The sequence below is a fragment of the Zonotrichia leucophrys genome, chromosome 3 (genome assembly GCF_028769735.1).
Source record: "Zonotrichia leucophrys gambelii isolate GWCS_2022_RI chromosome 3, RI_Zleu_2.0, whole genome shotgun sequence".
NCBI classification, from domain to species: Eukaryota; Metazoa; Chordata; class Aves; order Passeriformes; family Passerellidae; genus Zonotrichia; species Zonotrichia leucophrys.
Window position 1 is genome coordinate 102,605,374 of NC_088172.1, and position 23,142 is coordinate 102,628,515.

Sequence of the window (23,142 nt, forward strand, 5' to 3'; positions counted from 1 at the left end):
TGTGCAAGTGAATTTTAAATAGCACTTGTGTAGTGGATGTATGGAGAGGATTTTACCTTCTGTACTGCAGGAAAGTTGCTTTGCTGAAGGGTTAGAAGGTAAAGAATGGCACTTTGTTTTCAGCAAGTGACTGGCTTCAGTAGAGCCTGTTCCCCAAAGGCTGCACTTGATGGACGTGTTTATGAACGTGGCATGAAGCCAGAGTGCCCTTTGTAATGTTTTGAGCAGAGCCAGCCCAAACAGCCTCTGTGGCCTGGGGACAGTGCCTGGCCCAGTGCTCCTTTGTGCTACCCAAACCTCTCAAACACCAAATGCCCCCCAGGCTCTCTGTGTTGCCTCCCCAACAAATACCAGCCATGCCAGGGCACTGGTTTGTTTAATTCCCCAAATGTTTTTGAAGTAAATCCCAGGGTGGTGTGAATTCTTTATACTGATCTCACCACTTTAATACAGAAGAAAATAGCTCACCCATTTTTTTCTCCCCACTTTTAAGTGGAAAAAAAAGTCTTGATGAGACTGTCTTTTATTTTGAGCAGAATGAGCCAGCAAATGCAGCTGCTGGGTATGGAATGCCAAAATCTCTGTCTGTCTCCACACTTGTGTTTTCCAGGCTCAGGTGAAGCAGCCATGTATGTCCCCAAACCAGCACCAAACTGCAGCTCTGGTCATCCAAGGTCCCCAAGGTAAGAACAGCTGGCTTGATAGCAGCTCTGCCTGGAATGAGTAAATAGAGGCTCTGCATTAATTAATCAAGCAGCAAATAGGGATTTGCTGGGCTGATTTGTGGTTATGGCACTTTCTAGCACGTGCAGGAGAGGGTTGGGAGGTGGTGTTTGCCAGAGCTGGCAACTCGGGTCTGGTGTGTGCAATACTGGGAGTGAGGGGGAAGGGGAACTGCCAAGGAGGAATGAGCAAATCCTCTTGCTTGGAATCACTCTTAAAGAAAAAGCTCCTTCCCCTCCTGCTTGGTGGCTCCAGACTCCTCCTGTTTGGTTGGGTTTTTTTAAATCCCAGAAATAGCATGGTATGGTTGAGATTTTCAGTGTGTGAAAGGTCAGAGCAGGGGAAGGCTTAGCAAGACTATGTGGGATTGGTGGGAGTCAAGCAACACAGAGATGGTAGTGTGAAGGAAAATGAACTTTTGAGTACTCTTATATAAATAAAAATATGACTGTGTTTGGAATGCTTAAGATAACATAGACCAGAGAGAGAAACCTTAGTTGGATCTTTCTTAACTGTGGAAGCTCAGACAGTTCTGTGTGAGTAATTCTGAAATTGAGAAATATTGATGGGGATGATGGAAATAAGTAAAACCACAGAGTCCTGTGATGCTGATATGAGGGCTTTGCTGGAGTCAGGCTCTAAGGAATTGCAGCCTAGTCCAAGCATCAGTGGCTCTCCTCATGCTACTGGCTTGTGGGGAAGGACCCCAGAGACTGCATCACCTGCTCCTGTCTGAAACTGCTTCCTAAACACCTGGTTCACAAAGACCTGCCAAAATAATAATACTGAATTATTTAATGTGTTTGTTAGAACATGATAATTACTCTCCTCTTGAATAAGAACCTGTTGTAATGATCTCTTCAAAGCACTGGCTGTGGACCTGAAGTTTGAAGTTTCTTTGGATTTTTTTGCTCCCCACTACTGTGTATAGGTTGAAGTAGATTAAAATAAATATTTGTGAGGCTGCAGATAAAAAAAAATAAAGGAAAAAGTAACACTGGGAGCCCATTGCCAGGGGATGGGTTCCTGCCCTGCCAGGCTGCTGCAGGTGAATCTTGTACTGTGTTTAGGTGGGACAATCAATTTGCAGTGAGCTCACCTCTGTGTGGCAAACACTGAGGGAGAGAGAAGGTGGTTTAATCCTTTCACAGGTGATTTAATTTTATTTTTCTCATCACCCTTGGTAAGTGCCAGGGGCTGGGATTGGCTTGTGAGCAGTGGTGTTCCCAGGCCTGAACACCTCCACTGTGCAGCAGGAGGGGTTTGATGGTGTGTTTGGGGTTTTTTCCAAGGAGTTTGGGAAGTGCCTGGTGTGACACAGGGAGGGCCATGCTGGCTCAGGCCGGTGTGCTGAGCCCTGCTAAACCACAGCTCCACTCACAGCTTAAGTGTAAAGGTCAGAGTGAAAGGAAAATGTTCTCTTGGGTTTGGCGGTGCCCTTTCCACATAGGATCCGGTTTGTTGTCGGAGCAGTGGGATTGGCCTGAACATCAATCAGTGGTGTGGGGCTGTGGAGCTGCTCTGTTTTCACAGGCATTAGGCTTCATAAGAGAGGAAATACACAATCTAAAAATACAGATTTTCCTCCCCCTGCTGAAGGAGAAGTTTTCACAGACTGCTTCATGCTCCCATTTAGGAAGGCCCAGAGCCCACCCTACCCAACCTTGAGAATCCCAGGAAAAGCACACCATGAAAGATGGGAATGTTTCCATGGGAACTGTTCCTCTACTCCTGCTAATAAAACAGACCTATAACACCAGTAACAACAGGTCCCAGTTTCTGCACCAAACTACAAACAGTGAATGCTACAAAGGGAGCTGGTAAAGAGCAGGAGTGTAAATCAACAGAAGTGCTAAATTAGCTACGTGAATGCCTCTCTGTGAGAAAGCAAAAGCAGATAAACAAAGCCCTTGGGGAAAAAAAGATCATTTTAATTACAGCACATCCAGCCAACATAAACCCCATGGATTGTGTGAAATCAGGTTTGTTCCTCTGATCCACAGCAGGAAACCCTGTAGCAGATCAAATGTGTTCAGGGAGGCTGTCCTGCTAATTGCTGCTCCTAGCTGAGCCAAAGCAAACTATTTAGACAAAGGAGAGAATTCACTTTTTATTTAGAATTAATTATGAAATAGCATGTCTTGATGGGCTTCACAATCACACTACATTTCCTGGGGAAAAAAAAAAGTCGTTTTAATCCTGTGAAATAATTGGAGAATTAACCCATTGCTTCAGGCTGGAGCCCCAACATGTGCATACAATTAGGTGCAAGATGAGTGATGTCATGAGTAAGGCCTTTTCTTCAATCAAAACAAATTATGAAACTCAATTTAAAGACTTTCTTACAAGTATTCTTGTATATTCTGATGTTAAAACTGTGTGGGTTTTTTTTCCTTTTTCCTTTCTGCTACGATTTTCACACTTCCTTTTGTTTTTTTATTTTTAAGCCTGTTGTGGCCATTTTGCAGCATCTCTTTGGCTTCTCATTAGAGATTTCAGAGTTTTGCATGAAGCATTTTGAGGGTTGAAGAAGTTGTGTTGGTACCCTGACAGAATGGAAAGTGCAGGAATATCTGTGCAGGGCATCCATAATCCATATGTGCTTATGTTAAGTAATAACTTTACTGTGTCCAGGAAAATGTTTCTGTGAGTGCTGATGGAAAGCTGAGCTGGATGGGAAGGCAGGTATGTGCCAGCAGAGAGCAATCAATGTGCTGCTCTAAAGGCACTTTGGAGGCATTTTCAGGTGTAAAAATGAGCAGTTGGTTAAAAAAAAAAAAGGCAAATAAATGAAAAATAGACACCTTGAAGCTTTCCCAGCTGCTTCCCTCAGCTCTTTTGAAGCTGCCTTCTCTTTTCTTAAGAGGATAGTTCCATGTGACAGCCAGCTTGACTTTTCCCCTGCTAACATCCCTACCTTAGCAGGAAAAAGGAACAATGGAGAGAAGAGGCAGCCGGTGATCAGTGCCCAGACTGGTGCTGATAAGGTTTTATCTTGGATCTCGATTAATTAATTGGTGCTGAGGTCTCAGTTGGAAATGTGCTCGCCTGGTTGAGGGAAATACTGAGGGCTTGGTCCTGCCACATCCCAGGATTCTCTTGCTGGGATTGGGGCAGGGGTTGTTGGGGTGTTTCTGTCCCCTCAGCTCCCCGGAGCTGGTGTTTGCAGTGAGCTTTTCCACATGATGCAGCCGGGATGGTGGGAACCGGCGGGAGCAGCACCTCCCTCACACACACCCTCAGAGCCCCTTCAGAGCCTCATCTCCCCTCACAGCTCCCATCTCACCTCACGGCTTTCGTCTCTCCCCTCTCACGGCACCATCTTCCCTCACAACCCTTCTCTTCCCCCCTCATGGATCCATCTTCCCTCACAATTCCCTTTACAGCCCCATATTCCGCAGTCTCCCCTCACAACTCTCCTCTCTCTCCCCTCACGGCGCCATTCTTCCCTCATAACTACCCCGTCTCCTCACAGCCCCATTTTCCCCTCAACTGCCTCATTTCCCCATAACTCCGCACTCTCTCCCCTCACAACTCCCCTCTCTCTCCCCTCATGAACTCCATTCTTCCCTTACAACTCCCCTCACAGCCCCATCTCTGCCATTTTCCCTCACGGCCTCATTCTCCCCTCACACCTTCCCTCACAGTACCATTCTCCCCTCCTAGCTCCTCTCTTTCTCCTCACAGCTCAATTTTCCCCTCATGGCTCCATTCTCCTCTCACAGCTCCATCTCTGTCATCTCCCCTCACAACTCTCTCCCCTCGTAGATCCTCTCTCTCTCCTCACAACTCAATTTTTCCCTCATGGCCCCATTCTCCCCTCACTACTCCCCTCTCTCTCCTCACAGCCCCATCTCCACCATCTTCCCTCACAGCCCATTCTCCCCTCAGAGCCCCATCTCTGCTGTCTCCCCTCACAACTCTCTCCCCTCATGGCCTCATTCTCCCCTCATAACTCTTCTTTCTGTCTCCTCACAGCTCAGTTTTTCCCTCATGACCCCATTCTCCCCTCACAGCCCTGCCTCCACCATCTCCCCTCTCTCTCCCCTCACAACCCCATTCTCCCCTCATAACTCTTCTCTCTCTCCTCTCAGCTCACTTTTTCCCTCATGGCCCCATTTTCCCCTCACAGCCCCATCTCTGCCATCTCCCCTCATGGCTCTCTCCCTTCACAGCCCCGTTCTCCCCTCATAGCTCCTCTCTCTCTCCTCTCAGCTCAATTTTTCCCTCATGGCCCCATTCTCCCCTCACAACTCCCCTCTCTCCCCTCATGGCCCCATCTCCGCCATCTTCCCTCACGGCTCCATTCTCCCCTCACAGGACCGGGCCTTCTCCTCCAGCACAGGTACTTGCTATAAATACAGAAAATAATGATCTGGGAGAGTCTGGATGGGAAAAAGAAAAAAAAAGTGGCATTTGGAGATTTCCAGTCTTTTGTGTCATAGAGGGAGGGAACTTTTCTTGGTCTGGATGGAATCTACATAAGTCAATTGTGCTTCCACCTATGCCTGTGAGTAACTCAGGAGCTGTTGGTGTCACAGACTGAGGAAAAATTTCTGAATGCACGTTATAAAAAATGGGTTCTAAGTCATATTTGCTGCATTTTAGTTTTCTGTCATCATACAAAATATGTAAACAGTCCATAAATCAGTGTGATTGCAAGAGGGAAAAAGATGTTTAGTCTACTTACCCCATGCTATTCATTCGGTTGGGGAGGAAATATTAGGCTGGCTTTTTTCTTTTTCTCCCCTAGGTGTAGTATTTAAATATGTTCCCAAAAAGATTTTGGGCTAAACTGCCTCTTAACCACATTATTAGTTCCTATTTTGCATATTACTAGCCTCAGAATTCCAGTGGCCTGAATGAGAGGAGCTGAAATTATATCAATTTAGGGATAGTATTAGAAAAGAGCTGTGTAACCAAAGTTACTCTCTGCTTAGATGTGTCCAGTGAGTTTTCATTCTTTCAGATACATAAAGATGTCCAAAGGGCAGCAAAAATGACTGCAGTGCTGAACTGTAACTGCACACAAACCCAAGTTTTTATTCTGTTTTCAATTACTTGAGTGATCCTTACAATATTCCAACCCACCAGAAAATTAATGCTGATTTACCAGATATTCACTTAAAAAAAAGGCCCAAATCCCTTCATGTTTCTCTTGCTGCTTTACACAGGCAGTCCTGTTAGCTGGGATTTCATGGGTATAAATGACTGGAAAATTACCTCAAAACGATGCAATTTCTATTCTTGTTTTGGTGTGTCTGTTGCGATTTCCTGAGGAGTGGGTAAATTACATGGGAATTGTCACAGGCAGTGATTAAAAAGGATTAAAAATCAATTTCACCTTACAAGTTGGTGGAGAGGGGTAACTCTGTATGGGGTTTACTCTGGGTGTGTGGAGCCTGGGCCTGAAAAGCAGGCTTATTTTATTTGGTCTTAGCTTAGTGTTTATGTGGTGTTATTTGCTGTGGTAATACTGGAAGGCATCTGGGAATGCTTGGTGGCCTTTGCTTGGGAACATTGCTCAGAAAAATCCTCCTGTCTGAACTCTGCTCCTGAGGGAAGGTCCCTCCAATCTGCTGCTGACTTCAGCCCTTCAATCCTTCAAATGATTTCAGAAAAGAAAGGTAGATCCCAAACAGCCTCATTAACGCCATTTTTGTTCAACACATTTTCCCTCAATTTTAAACCTTGCAACAGGTGTCTGTTTGGGTTTTTTTGTTTACATCAGTGTGAAATATTTATTGATGTGAAGAAATGCCTTCATCTCTCTGAGAGACAGGTTTGCTCTGCACATGTTCCTGCTGTGCACAGGAACATTTGATGCTGATTAGAGGGGTACAGCTCTGTTTGCAAAGCAAAGTGCTTGCATGAGCAGATTTCTCCCCTTTGCCTTCTGGTTTCTCTGCCCAACTGGAGTTTTCCAGGTGCAAAATGGTCTTCACTCAGTGAAAGGACCATCTGGGTTTTGTCAATGCTCAAAGAGGACTAAAACTTAGCACCTGAGGGCTGATTTTAGTTCTTCTGCTTGGGTCTGGAGTTGGTTTTGTGGCTGTGCCAGGCAAGCTGGCAGAGGCTGCTGGGCCTTGTGAAGTCGTGCTGGGCTGTGGCTGGAGCAGCGCCCTGCTCCTTTTATCCTGTAGGAGTGTGTTTGTTTTGTGAGGAATGTCAGAGAAACAGCTTTTCTCCTGCAGACGGGGACAATAGACATTGCATTTTGTGGTGCTTTAGCTCCAAGTCCAGCATTCCACTCCCCAGCCTCTGCTGTCAGCATGGCCCAAAGCAAAGACGTGGATGAGAGATAGAAATGATGCCCAAAGGAGAGTTCTCTGAATTCCTTTGCTGTAGTGGGTGCTGTGAACCTCTCTGGGATGTGTTGCAGGCGTGGTTTGGATCACTTGGTATTTGTGTCTCCCTCCTGGCCATGGAGTTCCTGGCAACCAAAAGAGGTTTCCCATTTGTTGGCAGGGGAATGAGTAACTGCTGAAGTGCAACACCTCAGCAGTGGCATCTGTGTGTGGTATTTTTGGGGTCCCCCATTGCTGGGAGGAAAGATGAATGTGGCTCCCTGTTCTTAGAAGGCTAATTTATTATTTTAAGATATTATATTAAAGAATACTGTACTAAAACCATAATAAAGAATAGAAAAAGGATATTTAGAGAAGGCTAAAAGATAATGAAAAACTTTTGACTCTCCTCAGAGCCTGACAAAGCTGGCTGTGATTGATCATTAAGTCAAAACAGTTCACATAAAACCTATCAAACAATGGCCAGTTGGTAAACAATGTCCAAACCACATTCCAAAGCAGCAAAACACAGGAGAAGCAAATCAGATAATCATTGTTTTCATTTCTCTCTGAGGCTTCTCAGCTTTCCAGGAGAAGAAATCCTGGGCAAGGGATTTTTCAGAAAATATGACAGTGACACATCTGGGAGGTTTTGGTCAGCCATATGGAGTACCAATGCAGAAATGTTTTCTGTGCTTTTGCCATGTCCGATTGCTTGCCTGGTGAATGGGGGAGCTGCATTTTTGGGCTGTAAATTGGCCTGGTTTTCTGAGCCCCCTCTGAGGGGAGCAGGGCCCCGGTGTGGGGCGGGACGGGCACAGCCGCCCTCGGCACAAGCGTGAGTAGCCATTGCCAAAGGCGCCGAGCAGCGTTCCCAGCAGCAGCTCCGGATGGCAGGAGAAGCAAGGAGACCCCAGCTGTCTGCACATGGTAGGTGACAAAGTTCCTCAGTTACCAATATGTATGCATATATATATTTTTTTTTAATTTTCAGGAATGCTGATTCTTAGCTGGTAGTTTGTACAATAAATCACTTGTTTGTGTAAATAGATTTTTACCTACTCCAAGAATTACCCTGGCAAAGGGCTTAATAAATTGCAGGAGACAGGAATGAAGAGGAAAGCGTAACCTTTAACCAGAGCATAAAGAAATAATGGATGTGGAAATTTTTTTTGTTTTCATCTGTAATGAATGTACAGTATTTTTCTCCATTACTAGCTGTTGGCTGTGGAGGTGAAAATATAGAGGCTGTTGAGGCAAGGCCATAGAAATGAGGAAATACTAGTACATAAACCCATTTGCACTAAAATATTGCACTTGTCTAGAAGATAAGTAACACTGTGTGTCAGTAGTGGTAGCAGAGTGATGGTTTGCTATCAGAACTCATAATTTATCCCATGCAGAGCACTGCCTGTGGAGTAAGGGCTTGATAGATCCTCTCAGCCATTGGTGTAGCAGGAATCAAGGTTTTGTGTTTCACTCTTAACTCAGTGCATCAAGAAAGAGAAGCCAGAAAGAAATTTGATTATTAATTTTCTGGGTGTGCATGTTATTATTGCTGCAAATCTGTATGGCTTAGTCCACCTGAGGATTGTGTGGTCTCCAAATGACTAACAACTTGTACCTGCTTGCTCCAGGGGAGCTGGTATGTTCAAAAAATTAGTATTTGAAGAAGTTTTAAGAGTTCTTGAGGCTTGTAGGGTGGCCAGCTCAGCGATGTCTGAGATGGGTGTTCAGAGAAAGTGGGCCCAGGGTTTCAGTTTTCTTGTCTGTGCTCTCTCTCTAAGTGGTTTGTGTCATCATGCTTTGAGCTCAAAGGAATGTTGCTGAACACGTTACAGGTTGCTAAAAGTGATTTTGATGCTGCTGTAGGGCAAGGGATCACTGACTAGTGGGGTTAGCCTTCAGCCAGTGCTGCGTGGCCGTTTAGAGCTGATGGCGCAGCCACAGGTTGTTAAACAATTTTAGGCAGGCCTATCTTCAAAGCTTGTAAAACTAACATTTAATGAAGTGAAACACAGATCAATTGTAAATTTTGTGCAGCAGCTCAGCTGTATTGATTGCAGGATTCAAAGACTTCCAGTATGGCCCTATTAAACACCGATAATGTTAGGGTTGAAATGACGCTTGGCAAATGCTAACAAGGTTGAAAATAATTCCTGCTTTCCAATGATCTGCTGCTTCCCGGTCAGCAGGGAGGGGTGGGAGCTCTTTGGTCACATAGCACTTGCTCCTGGGTCAGTCTGGGCTGGAAGGGAAGGGAGCTCTGTGCTGGAGCAGCAGCAAAGGCAGCACCTGTGGCTGCTGAGGTGCAGGTGTGGGAGCTGTCCCTCAGCACTGCCACTGTGCAACTGCTGTCTGCCTTTCCCGAGGGGATTTTGGTTGTTCCACTGGACAGGGCTAAACCTGGGCCAGTGTGACAGCCTGGGAGCAGTTTGGCCCCTCCGTGCCTGGGCTGCCGTGGGTGGATGTGCACGGGTCTGCCACAGCGGCTGCTTGGCAGCGCCACTGCGAGTGTAATTTAGCTGTGCTTGCCTTTGGCACGCTGAGAGCTGGATCCTGGCTCCAGCCCGGTCCCCCGGTGAGAGGTCTGTAATTTGTAACCACTCAAGGATGCCGCCGGCGGCTTTTCCTCTGCTCCGTGGATTTGTGCCAGACCCTGCAGGCTCGGCTGAGCCGTGCCCCCTCCTGCCCGGCAGTGGGATGGGAATGGGAAGATGTATGATCGGGCAGCAGTACGGCAAAAGGAAAATCAATACAGATCAACTGAAGGGTTTTAATCCTGCCTTGTAATAACTCCTTATCTCTCCATGCCCCATATTCATTACAGTGTGAGGTCACTGAATGCTGCTCACTTGCAAATCAGAATATACCCGTGCAATGTAGTGACTGTAACTGTGTGCATTCACACACCAGGAGTGCACCCCTTGCTGTGAGAAAGGAGGGTGTGCATGGAAACAAACCCAGGCAGCTCCCAGGGCGAGAGCAGCCAGGCTGGGCCTTAGGGAGAGAGCAATGAGGGTGCTGTGTTTGACCCTGGCAGCTCCTGCGCTGGGTCAGCTGCCATCCCACACCTCACACCTGGGCAGGAAGGGCTGTTCCTCTGTAAAACAGCAGCTCCCTCTCCTGCATGTATTCTGACTGCAGCAATTAGAAACATGGCAGCACACCGGGGAACTGCTAAATATAGAATGGCCTGAAGAGATGAGCTAATGTTTCCTGGATTTTTTTTTTTTTTTTTTTGTGTGTGTGATTCCCCACCCCTACCTGAGAATTTAAAGGTCAGGTGACAAAACTACCTCAGAAAGAGGAAAAGGTATCCCTACTTCGGCCACTGTGGTATAAAGAATAGGAGTAAGGAAATTCCACTGGGAAATAAAGAGCCATTAACTCAAAATGAAGTTTGTGGATAAAGCTCCTGCCAGGTCTGGGCTAAGGAGGAGGGAGCAATGCTGAACTAAGGGTGTGGGGCCTGAGCAGAGCAGGATGTTGGGCCTGCACTGGGGCTCTGAGAAGGGAGGCTTTGCTGAGGCCCTGCCCTGCCCTGGCTGGGCCCACAGTGCTGTGGGACTCCACAAGAAATCCCACCTTTAGGAAATTCTTTCTCTTTAGGAAATGCACAAAGAGTGAGCACTTTCATTCCTGGATGTCTTCATTCAGAATGAGTTGTTGTCACTGCTGCAATAACAAAAATTTTCGTTGTGCATACTGTATTATTTATTTAATGAAGGCTGAATGAAAGAGCTCCCTCGCTCCCTGTCTGTGGTGTGCAAGTGTCTGGGGAGGGTTTGGTGCTTGCTTCAGCAGCTCACACTCCTAAAGACTTGACATCTTGTTTATATTGCCTAAATAGATACATGCTATTTCCGGAGCTGGAGTAGGGCTTTTATGACAGTTTCACACACAGTTTCATTTTTAGTGTAGGAGAGGTCACAGCGTTTTGCCGACTCAAAGTACCTGACACTGACAAGAGGAAGCAAATTTCATTAAATAAAAAACGGTCAGCACTGCACAGGTTGATTATTTATAAATAGTGCCACCAGTCAATACCTGATGGTTTATTGGACTTAATGAAACTCCTGTAGCCAAATGTGTATTTTAAGAAGGCGTTTGACCTTGGGCATCTCTCCTGCTGAGGGGATGCTGTCTGCTGTGTCAGTGGTTCAGAATCAATAACCCCCAGCACTGTCCTGTTGAGAGCTCATGTACTTAAGGGTGATATTGTAAAATGTGACAATATTCTGCTGACGAATGACTTGATACCCATATCCCTGTGGGGAGGGGTGGGCAGGGCTATGTGGTGACTCTGAAAATGTGCTGATAATGAATGAAGAAAAATTCTGCTGGAGATGCCACTTTATCCATTTAGCACTTGGAGCTGCTGCCCTTGTGTCAGCCTTTACCAACACTGTCCACAGGGGTCTGAGTGAGATCTGTTTGCTGTGTGATTCACAAATTTCATGAGATTTTAGGGCTCCGAAGTTCAAACTTTGCTATTCTCCTGCTTTTAATTATGGTACCAGGGTGATAGCCCTATATGCAGAAATTATGCTTGTCCTGTACACAAAAATCAGTGCCCAAGCATCACTTTAAGGGCTGGCTGGATGCTTCAGGCTGTTGTCTACAGATAGTTTAGGGGTGAAGATCAGAAAGGGAGAAGAGCTGCCTGATCCCAGAGTAAATGGAGATAAACTGGCAGTGGCTGCGTTTATTATATCGGCTGGAAGAGAATCTCAAGCTAGAAAAATTGTCTGCCTGTAAGGACCAAAGCAAAAAGTTGATGTTCCTTTTAGGTAAGACATTTAATTCACATAAGGGGATGCACATTGGTGGACTGATGGGTTTGTTGCCTTGCAAAGGGCTTTTTAAAATATTTAACGTTCCAGACTAACTGAGATGCTGCACATAGAGGAGTTCCATGCACAGCAGGTTGTTGGTTCTACTTAATGGAATGGGCTGAGCTTGGATTTTCTGAGTTCTGCATTTGGAACAGGGGTGTAGAAGCTGAGGGACTCTATACACTTAGTATGAAATACATGTTGGAAGATGTGTAGCCTTTGACCAGGACAATACTGTAATACTTCCCTGGAAACATCCCTAGCATGGCTCCAAACCTCTGGCTGTGGAAACGCTCCTGTGTCTCCTGTTTGATGCAGGCTGACAGGAAGAGAAGCAATAAATGCAAGTGTACACATAGAGGTGTAATTGCAATTTTCCAAAATAACTTTTTTAATAACATCTTTTAAATACTTTATGTATCAAAGAGCTCAGCGGGTCTCTTCTTAATATACAGTGTGATTAATTCAAATGAGAAAAAACAGTCATGCAGACAGGCTTTTCAGCTAATGAACAGGATGCATAAATATGCTCTGCCTCACTAAGGTATTATTGTCATCTGACATTTTTGGAAACTCCCATGGAATTTATTTTACATTAGATTCTGGTAGTGCTGATGGAGTGGCTGAATTATTGCCTCTTTGTCTTGAGACTTGAGCTAGTCCTCTGTGCAGACTTTTGGAAGTTTCTTTTGCAGAGTTTTGAGTTAGACACATTACTAAGAGAATTGCACTCAGGAAAGGTTATCCCAGCAGCACAGGCAGAAGAGGCACACCACTGTGGGTGAGGGCAATAGACTTGTACATCCCATTTTCTGTGCTGGTAAGAGTTAGAAGCTGTTGCCTGTTTTAGTCTCTTGTACATTATCTGTGTAACATTTTTTAAATATGTTCTGGGCCTTGCCCGGTGGGGCTGGCTGCCAAACCTGAATGGATCTCAATGGCACCTTCTAGAAGGGAAGTGAAAGGGGCTTTGTGATGATCAGTAGCTGCTTTCTGGCAGGGGCTGGGGTGTCTCCAAACAGCCTCCCAGAACTGCCTGTGGGTGAAACACTCTGTGCTTCAGTCTTTCAAAGCAAATGTTCCTGAATGAAGGGGAATCAAGCCTCCCTAACATCCACTTTAAGTAATCTCTTGGCAAATATGGTTCTAGTCCAGAGTGAGTATTTCCCAGGACTTGGGTATGGGGTCAGAACCAGTGTCCCTCATCTCTTTCAGACACTTGATATGAGTAAATGCATTGCTGTGCTGAAATTACAGTTTGCAGGCTAAACTTAGTATATGTAAAACCCAACTTCCTCCCCAGCCTGAACAATGAATGTTTTTGGGAAAATATCTTGAAGGGAAATTCCCTTAATAAAGCCTGGTTGATGGTTTTCTTCAGTGAGCTTTGATGTTGTTTGAATGTGTGTCTGTCCTGGATGATGTGCAGGGCCTCTCCCAGTGTTCTCCACCTGAAATATCAGCAAACTCAGCCAGCAGGGAGTCCTTCATTTCCCTTGCTCAATCACAAAGCAGATTTTGCTCTCTAGTTTCTGAAGTCATCTTATTACAGAAGAGATTTTCTGCTCTGAAAGAAAACAGGCAAAAGAAAACAGAAGAGGAGTTGCTAAAGAGATAAATGACAGACTCAGCCTTAAACCCTGAACTTGCAATTTATTTGCAGCAAATGTTCAGGGAGCACTAAGACAGGACATCTGTTTCAAGTTATTCCCAAAGCAACCTGCTTATTCAGCTGCAGACATCCCCACCTGCTTCTCTAATGAGCTGGGATCTCACAATATTCCATGTTCTCTGCTTTGAACCTGGGCAGAGCTGTCTGAAGCAGGGGAGCACTTCCTAAAATTCAGCATAGAGAGAGCCCTCTGCATATGTGCTGTTGGAGTCTCCCTGACTCCCACTCCTGGAGCTGTGGTGGCTAAATTAGGCATTAGTGTACATGCTCCTAATGTAGGATGTTGTGTGTGAGACTGGAGCAGATTTGGGGCTGCTGAGGGGTTTGGGATCTGGCCTTGAAGATGGAATTTTTCAGTGTGATCCTTTTCTAATGCACTGCTGCCATTTGACATTTACCATTGACTGCTTATGCAAACTAAGGGGCAGCAGAAAGATACTGATTTTTTTTTTTTTCCTCCCTGTACTTTAATTTTACAAAGTAAATACCAGGAAGAACAGCTTTGCAGGTGCTTTTTAGCACAGTGAGCATAACGCTGGGGAGTGCAGCTGGAACCCTTGGCCAAGGCTGCAGAGTCACTGTGTTTCAAATGCATGACTTTGGTGGCAGCTCTGCACTGAGGGCTCACAGCCTGCAGAGGTGCCCTCAGCAGTGGGAAAGGTGCTCCAAAGTGGTGCAGTCGTTGCTCAGGGAACCTTCTTTGGGAGGAAGGGAATGCCCTTGGAACTTTAGAGAAGACACAGAGCCTGGTCCGAGTCCCCTGCTCTGGAGGTGTCCCTGGCAGTGTGGAGCCTGCCTTGCTTTGGAGGCTGGGCATTGACAGTGGTGTTCATTGTACCTGAACACGCTGAGCTGGCTGCTTGTGACCTGTACAGAGCACAGCAAATGGGGCAGCAGGTGACACCAAGAATGGCTTTTGTAGACTCCCAGGGAAAGATTCCTGCTTGGGCAGAAGCGTCCCTGGGAGCCTGGCTGTGTGTCCTTCCTTATACTGTGCTATTTTTGGCTCTCCCTGCAGTCAGATCCCCTCTTTCAAGAGGCATCTTTGGTGTCTGTTTTGTGCTGAACATTCTCATTAATGAGCCATTTACTTGGTGTGATGCCTCTTGCCTTGTATCAGCCACTGCTTCCTGGGCTAGTTTGGGCAGGAGAGGACAGGTCTCATGGGTTCCCAGGAGGGCTCTGGGAAGGGTCCATTAGGATGGGAGCAACAGTGAAGAAAAAGGAGTGAAAAACTGTGTTGTGCTGGCACTTGCCAGGAAATATTCTCAATAATTTAAACAACTTGATAGACTCAGTGCACCAAACCTTCCAGCAGCAAATGAATTGTTCTGCCCTAAAGCCACAGCAATGGATATGTGTGGGGAGCAGTGGGGAGCCCCAGCCCTAAGCCAGGGGGCTCTGGAGCACCTGGCTGGATTCAGGCACAGGGTGATGTCACTATAAGACACGAAAGAACACAAGTGCACACTGCTGCTCTCAAGGTGAAGAAAAAAGGGAAGTTTATTTTCTAACACTTATAGTTTTCTAAAAGTGACTGGATTGGAGGGTGACAGTGCCACCTCTCCACTGGACAAACCAACAGTCCATTAAATTTCTCCTCCTCCATAAGAGAATGTAAGAAAATGAGTTATTTACAGAAAGTGTGTGAGAAAGTTCATTACAAGAATGTAAACATCAGAAGGCTTAGAAAATCTTAAAAAATCAGGGCAACAGGGTGAGGGAGCCACCTTGCTGTTGTACAGTAGTGTTAAGGTGAGTTAGGTGTGAGCTGGGAGAGGGGATGGGAGTATCCAACAGTGATGGTGTTGTCTGTAGTTACAGCCCAGAAAGGGAATTTCTGGAACTGTGAAAATGGTGGCTCAGTGCCATCCCAAATATCAATGCCTGTGGAGGAGACAGATTTACTCTCCTGATCAAATAATCTTCCTGCTTTTGCCATCCCGAGCAAAGACCCTTGTTTTGTGTTGGTTTTTCATTTCCCACTAATTTTTCAGAGGATCAGGGTAAATACCAACAGTGCTTTTTGATGCCAACAGAATCCTGGATGTGAGACTGGGATGTGCCGTGGTACAGGTGGCAACCAGTTCTGGGTGTGGTGGCTGGGGGCACCAGGACTGCTTTAGCAGCTTTATTTGTGTCTCTGCTCCCTGTCAGGAGCTCTGGGTCACACTTGTGATCTCCTGCCACGTGCCAAAAGCAAGTGGCAGCGAGGCCATGAGCTGTGTGATCTTTCCTGTGTGAAATCCGAAAGCTCTGGCAGGGAGTGGAGGATTTTTAGAAATCTCCTACATTGATGCTGGGTTGAAGGAGTCTGTGGGATTCTCTGTAAAAGGAAATTGTGTCTGCATGTTGGACCTGACTGGATGAAACCTTGTGGCAGTGGCAGATTGAGGGATGTGTGAAAAAAAAATGATATGCAAAAATCAACTAAAAATTGCATAGTATGAAAGAGGATCTGCAAGTGTTTCAGGGAATGATCTTATCAGTGATTGTCAGGTCCTCTCTGCTGCTGTCTCCCAGGAGCAGCAGATCCAGAGAACGGAGCTGTGACTCTCTCTGTTGGAGTGAGCAGGAGCAAATGGTCCCTTTCTCCCCAAGAACAAAACAACTGGCAGTGGTGTTTGCCTGCTGCACAGAGCTCAGCTCTTGGATTGTCTCTAACTGCAGGCTTTCCATTTGTAAAACATCTCATGGTAATTGGTTTTATTGGGTTGGGCCAGCTGCCAGGTAAAAAGCTGGATAACACAGCATTGGCATGGTGCTCCACAGGTCCAGACATGCTCCATTTCCAGTAGCTTTTGGAGTCTTTAGTGACTTGTATTGCACAGTTATTGCACATCCTGAATCAGTGGAGGCAGCACGGTACATATCCAAGTGCCCTTTGCAATGCCCAGTATTAAAATTTATGGTATTTAAGTTGCTGTTTAGATAGAAATAGGTTTAATGATTTTCTCTTTGTAAATTGGGTGGATTTTTCCTGGTTTTGGCAGTTAGGCTTGCTGGGGCAGAAAAATAGATGAGAGCATGGAATTACAACAGGCTGTAAACTCAGTTTAGCCCCAACTATATATAATTATACTTAAGAAATGACAATAATAGCTGAAAACTATGGCATGATAGAAAAAATGTGACTCTTACCTGGAAGAATGCCTTTGCTATTTGTAGCCAATTTCACATGCTTAGTAACTTAGTTCTACATTGATTTCTGTGAAAGGTACTGTAGCTCACGAGGTGGCATTTGGCACATGAAATGGAGTAAAGAGGGGAGTGGCCCCTCAGAGGGCACTCAGGGCCCTGACAACTCTTCACTGGGACTGTGAGGAGTGGGAGGCTGTTAGAAAGATTCTGAACACCATCAGAACTCACCCCTTTCTGCCCAGAAAAGGCCAAAGCACAGACACCTGCCTGGAACCTGGGGCTGGGCCTTTCACCAGGGACTGGGGCACCTGCAAGGGGACATCCTTAGGGAACCACTGATCCCTGCTGTGTGTACTGCAGCTCTTCCAGAACTGACCTTTTCCAGACCCACTGCTGCAGTTTTTCCTCCAGTGACTAAAAAATCAAATGTGCACAGCAAATGTGAGACCCACTAGAGCCCTGATCCTAGTGGGGGGGCACCAAAGAAAGATGAACAACAAACCAGCAGAGTGGGATGTGACTGGGTTGTTGTCCTTCCTTCTGAATGGCCAAACAGTTCATTCACTCCTCGTTTAGAAATTGAAATTAAAAGGGAGCATCTTCAAAGAAGTGCAGTCCATTGTGAGTTAGGAATTTGTTCCCTTGTGTGGCTCTCTAGACTTGGCTGTAAATGTGACACTAACCCTGATGGGTGGCTGCAGAGCTCAGGGGATGGTGGCTGCAGGCTCACAGCGTGTGGGACAGGATGGTGCCCCAGTGCCCCCTGCCCCTCCCAGTGCCCCCTGCCCCTCCCAGCCAACATCCAGCACCCACCAGCCAGGTGTGGCAGATGCCAATATCAGCTTGTGCCCATTTAACCACAGACATGCTGCAAAATTCTGTCCTGTTTAAAACAATTGATGAACTCTGGTGATGCCTTTACCATTATCTCTACCAGGCAATAGATTTGTCTCCATCTAAGTCCTCCTTTATGGACAACAGAGTTCTTGATACTTCAGCAGGTATCACCCTTGTTTAAGCGCTGTGATAACTGACTGTAAGGGGCTGATTTAATTTATGTAATATTCACATTAATAACAATAACTTTTGAGAAACCTGTTAAAAGTCTGCAATGGTAATTTAAAACAAAGGTCATATGCACTGTTCCCCATTCCATAATGATCAAGTTAGTAACTTTTGATGGGTGCATTAAATGATGCTGTCATCCCTGGGCAGATCCCAGAATCAAAACAGGTTCCTATTTCATTCAGAGTGTAACACCTGCAATGAAATGCTCTTCTGGCTGAAACAGGTGTTTCCAGCAGAGGGAAGGTTTGCTGTTTAAACTGCATCCAGCCAAGACTGTGGGTGTCTGCCAATGGACAGAACCCATAATCTATATATAAATTAAACAAAACCCCTTCATGACAAGAATATTATTAAAGCTGCACAGTCAGATGCTCTGAGGTGAAGAAATGCCAGCATCAAAGTTTCCTGGGTGACCTCAGTTTGTCCTCTCCCTTGGTCGTGCACATGCATAATGATGCTGTTTGTAATTATACAGCCATAAGTTACTCCTTTTAAAATGCCACATCTCCATATGAAATGCCCTTGCTGCTGGGGCTGTGCAGTGCTGGGCCTTGGCTCTGGATTGTTGTTACCTAAACCAAAAAGTGACTTTTGGAACAGCACCACATTTATGCCCTGGAGGAGAACACGTTGGGCTGTTGTCCTGTGGGTGCTGCTGGATTTTCAGCATCCTGTTAAAGGCAGCATTGCCACACTGTGGATGAGGGGTGAGAGTGGGGCTGCACAGGTGCTGTCAGAAATGGCCTGTGGGCTTTGCGTACAACACTGTAAGGAAAAATTATGCTGGAATCTTTGAGGAGTTTCTCCTGGTGTTCTGGAGCTCTGTGTCTGGGAGCACATGTGTGTCTGGTGGGGTTTTAAGCTCATTTGGAAATAGAGTTTGTGCTTTATGAGGCAATGTATTCCTGGGGAATTTGGAGCATCGTTCTGGCAAGAACAAAGAGGACAACTTTCTCCTTTGGCTCCAGCATTTTAAACTTCTTTCTGCATACTTCAGTTCCTAGGTACATAAAAGATTATTTTAAAAAACATTTATAGCATCACATTTATATTGTGATGATTCTTGCACAAACAGTGATATTTGCAACTCTCAGAATGAACCAATTGGGTGTGATTTCATACCTCCTCAGACAGACTTAGCAGACTGCAGCCACTGTATCTGATGGTGCCTGCAGATCTCACAGCCACTCCAGCAGATCTGTCCCTCCCTATCTGCTGCTTTTGTGCCCAAATCCCTGGCAGGGCATGGAGAGCTCTCAGCATGGCTGGAAGGAGCTCAGCCCCCCTATCTGAGTGTGTGTGAGGGGCCATGGCTGCTGCCTGAGGTACCCCAGCTGGCTCCTGCCTGCTCCTGAGCCTTGGCTGTGCTGAGCCTCTGCCAGCAGCAACTTTCATTTCCAAGTAAATGAAACTGGGACTGGTCTAAGTCAGTCTGCTGTGCTTCAGCCAGAGCTTCCAGCCGTGCTGAGGGCATGAGATCAGCGAGAGATCAAGGCTGTGCTGTGTCCTCAGCTTATCTTTTCTGTCTGCATTGTCTCCCTTTTTGTTCTGTGTCCTTTCTCCCTGTCAGCCGCGAGGGCTGCCTTTGTGACTCTGTCTGTGCTGCTGGGGGCAGTCAGACACCTGGGGGTGTCCCAGCAGGTGCTGCTGGTGCAGGGCCCGCCTGCCTGTGACACAGGGACCCGTGCCTGCCAGGCTTTGTGATCTCTGGGAAATCTGAGTACAACGTGCAGATTGAAACTTGAGAGGACAACCCAGGCACTGAAAATGAACAGCAAATCAGCTTTTCTATATTAACTCTTCGTCTGCTCTGACTCTCACACTGTCTGTGCACAGTTGTCTCTTGTTTTGAATGTATTTGTTGTACTGTCAACAAAAGGGGAAAAGCCCTCAGTTTCATTCAGCATGGGATTTTTATAGAGGTGTTAGAGATGATAGATCAGTTTTAAATTTCTAGAACAAATGTGTAGGTTTACACATGAAAAGTTCAATTGTTTTCTTTTTAAATAGAAGGTTTTGCTTAATACTTGAGTTTACTCTTGCTTCAGAAGGCAGAGGAAATCCTGGTACAAGGCCAGAGACAGAGAGTCATAACAGAAGTTAAACTGAAATTAGACATGAAAGAATTTTTTTAAAAATCTTTTGTCTCTGGAGCCTGAGAGAATGATGTGAAGGCACCACAAAAGGGGAAATTCAGCCTCATTGGAAAACATTTTATTCCTCTGAGACAGAAGGGAAAGTCTGAGCAGAAATATTTTTAAGAGTGTCAGTCTGTCTCTCTCTGATCAGACTGTGCAAACCCAGCACTTCTAGCCTGGTGTGGGAGTTACTGTGCAGTTGTAAGCCCCTGGCAACTGTTGGCCCAAATATCAGCAGACACTCCATCAAACCCCTTGAAGACATAGGGGGAAAAGAGACATCTATTTACAAGTTTATTCCTTGAATAGTCCACACAAAACAAATTTAGCAATTATGCCAGTTTGCATCCTGGCATAAGAAGTTTGCAGAAACTTTGAATTTTTGAAGTTTGCATAAATGGAGCAAAATGTGAGAGTTTGCAGATCAAAGTGAGTGGCACTCACCTTCTGGGTCCGCTCCCTCTGGAGCTTTTCCTCAGCTCTTAGTGGGGCTGTGTGAATTATCCTTCAAATGTGCTTCTGTAAAGGAAATCCCATTCCCAGAGGCAGGATCAAGCTGCTAAAGGTTGTTCAAAGCAAAAATAGCACCGGTTTTATTTACAGAGACAAAGCTTAGCCCACGAGGTGTGCAGCATCAGCCTGCCTTGATCCCTGTGGTCACAGCTGGAGCAGGGATGTGCAGCAGGACGGGCAAGGACTTGGGCTGGTGTTAGGGAGAGCTGTGCTCACACGGGGTTTGCTGTTGTTCCCTTCGGGATTGCTCACAGGGGGCTGTAATCTTGTGAGCCTCTGTTTCACATAGGAACCCAAAATATGGAAGGACATGCCTAAATTGCAGAGATCTGAAAACTCACGTGGAGCTTTGCTTTTCCAAACTCCAATGTTGTCAAGCTCTACAGGAAAGTGCTATAAATGTGGTGTAAGTGAAAGACTTGTGGTGTAAAGCCTGCTTGAGATGGGTTTCTCAAAGACAATGAATGTATGCAAGCCACACTGCAGCTGAGGAACATCCTTATATCCTTGGACAGAACTTTATCACCTTCCTAAGCTCTTAATGTTGATTTTTTTTTTTCCCTGGCTTGAGCTGGTGACTGAATCTCATATGCTTGCAGAGGACCAGCTTGCTGTCATCTCGTTGGCATTCTGGTTTGCCACTCGCAATTAAATCTAAATGTTTCTACGTGCCTTTCCCCAAAGACAAGAACCTGCTTGCAATGAGCTTCCCGGTGACAGGGATCCAACTTCCCACTGTGCTCGCTCGTCTGACCTTTGGAGCGTGGAAGGTTGCGATGCACCCGCCTGCAGGGACCGGCACGGTGTCTCTTAATTGTGCTCTGTAATCAGCGGCTCGTTCGCAGCCCTCTGCAATGACACAGCTTCGTCCTCCGGCTGAGGGCACCGCGGGAGGCGCTCGGCAGGCAAAGGCACGAAGGAAGATCGAGTGCTCCCGGCAGCTCTGCTGGGAGGCTCCTTGGAGCTGCGAGAGGAACCTCAGCGCGTGTTTTATGGTGCATTGATTGGGAAAGGAGGCATAAAATACCCACATTCTCCTGGGGAGCTTCCATTGCCCAAGGCAAAATGGGACCCAAAGGGCGCTGGGATCCTAAACAGTATTAATTCCCGTGTAAAGATGTGTGTGTGTGACCGTGGATTAATCCAAAGTCAGGAGAAATAGGTCCCACCCAATGTTTTGTGGGAGTTTGCAGGCTCATAGGGAGGAACCTGTGATACACACCACAATAAACTGCTGGGTGAAGCAGGGGAAGCCTTCATTGCATCATCGGGGGTGAAGGAGCTCCAAAGGTTTTCCACTTCTCAAAAAAAAGGAAGAGTGAAGGACCTGTACTGTGGCTTTGCTTTGGATTAGTAAAAGTTTCTGTATAAGTTCTGTATAGAAATGGAGGCACCTCAGAGCTTTGCACAAACACCTTTCACCTAAGCAGCAGTAAAAATGGACTTTTGAAGAAATGGCAACTAATGGGCGTGGTCCAGGAGAGATGTGACTTTGCTTCTTCAAGGTGTCCATGGGTCAGGTGCTGCTCCACCTTGAGAGCTGAAGATGTAAGGGCAGAAACGGCAAAATCAGCCCAACATTGAACCGAAGTGCCATGTGCTCAGAAATGGGTTGAACGAGACACTCTGTGACCATGAAATCACATTTTGGAAAGGCTGAAGTAGATAAGCTCAGTGCTGAAGCTGCTTCAGCCTTGTGCAGGAGGTGAGCCTGTAGTGTAGGATGGCTCTCTGAGTCCTTCCTGGAGTATCTACCTTCCAGAATCCTTTCTGGAGCATTAGCCTTTCTCACATACAACAATCATTCCCTGCTTTGGTGGATTCTCCTGAAATAAAATCTGCATAAATGGAGCTGCTGCAGACCTGTCTGGATTGAAACACATCATGTTGTAGGATGGAAAGAAGTAGCTGTGTGTTTTTCTTCAAGGCAAAATTTCTTATGTTCTTGACAGCTTTTGAAAAAAAAAGGTGGTGTATGTGGAGTGAAAATCTTTGATGGGGAAGTGAAATAAAAATGAATTATAGCTCAGTTGTTTCACTTTTTAAAGGTGAGGTCTTAAATTTCTAAAGTGGCCATCCAGATGCTAAAAGGCATAACTTCTACAATTTATTGCTGCCCATTTTCCCTTTTATGTCCTATAAAACACTGTAGATGTTCCTGACCATACACCTCTGTCATAGCATGTGGGACATACCTGACATTCCCTCCAGGCAGGGGCCCACAGGGCTGTGCTTGCTTTAGCCTCTTTCACTGGTCCCTGTGAGGAGCAGGAGTTGGAATGAGCTTTAAAAACCTGAAGGGCAGTGCTACCAAACCAGCAAAACCCAGCAAAATGGTGAAAAGGTCACGTAATCCATGTTCTCTTGCATGCAGTGGGCTCTAGAGCAGGCCTGGCCTCCTGTGGGCTGTGCTTGACCAGGAAAGCAGATCTGTGCTGCAAATGCAGTTTTTGTACTTTTATCCTTTACTGTGGGGGAAAATGCATCTGGATGTTGTAGAGACTGAGCCTTACGAACACAAGGAGGGCAAATGCAAATAAAGAGCAGCCATGAGTTGGTTGTGTGCCTGGGAGGGAAGAGGAGGGGAGCAGACAAACCCCACTGAGGAGTGGCTGCTGCTCTGACACCCCTGACCCCAGATCATGGGGTTTCAGGGCAGGACCAGTATTTCTCCTGGGATTAATTCCTGCCCACAGCTGATCTGCTGGGCACCACAGGGCTGTTTGCTGTGGGCTCTGCAGGAGGGGCAGCTCTCACAGCTG

General features: G+C 46.1%; 1 long non-coding RNA gene across 1 annotated transcript; it reads left to right on the forward strand.

Moving 5' to 3' along the window:
• The first annotated feature begins 599 nt into the window (after positions 1–599).
• Positions 600–22,404, forward strand: LOC135445052 (uncharacterized). The gene is made up of 2 exons (XR_010439443.1): positions 600–683; positions 20,670–22,404. It is a non-coding gene; the product is annotated as an uncharacterized LOC135445052 (long non-coding RNA).
• The last annotated feature ends 738 nt before the right edge of the window (positions 22,405–23,142 follow it).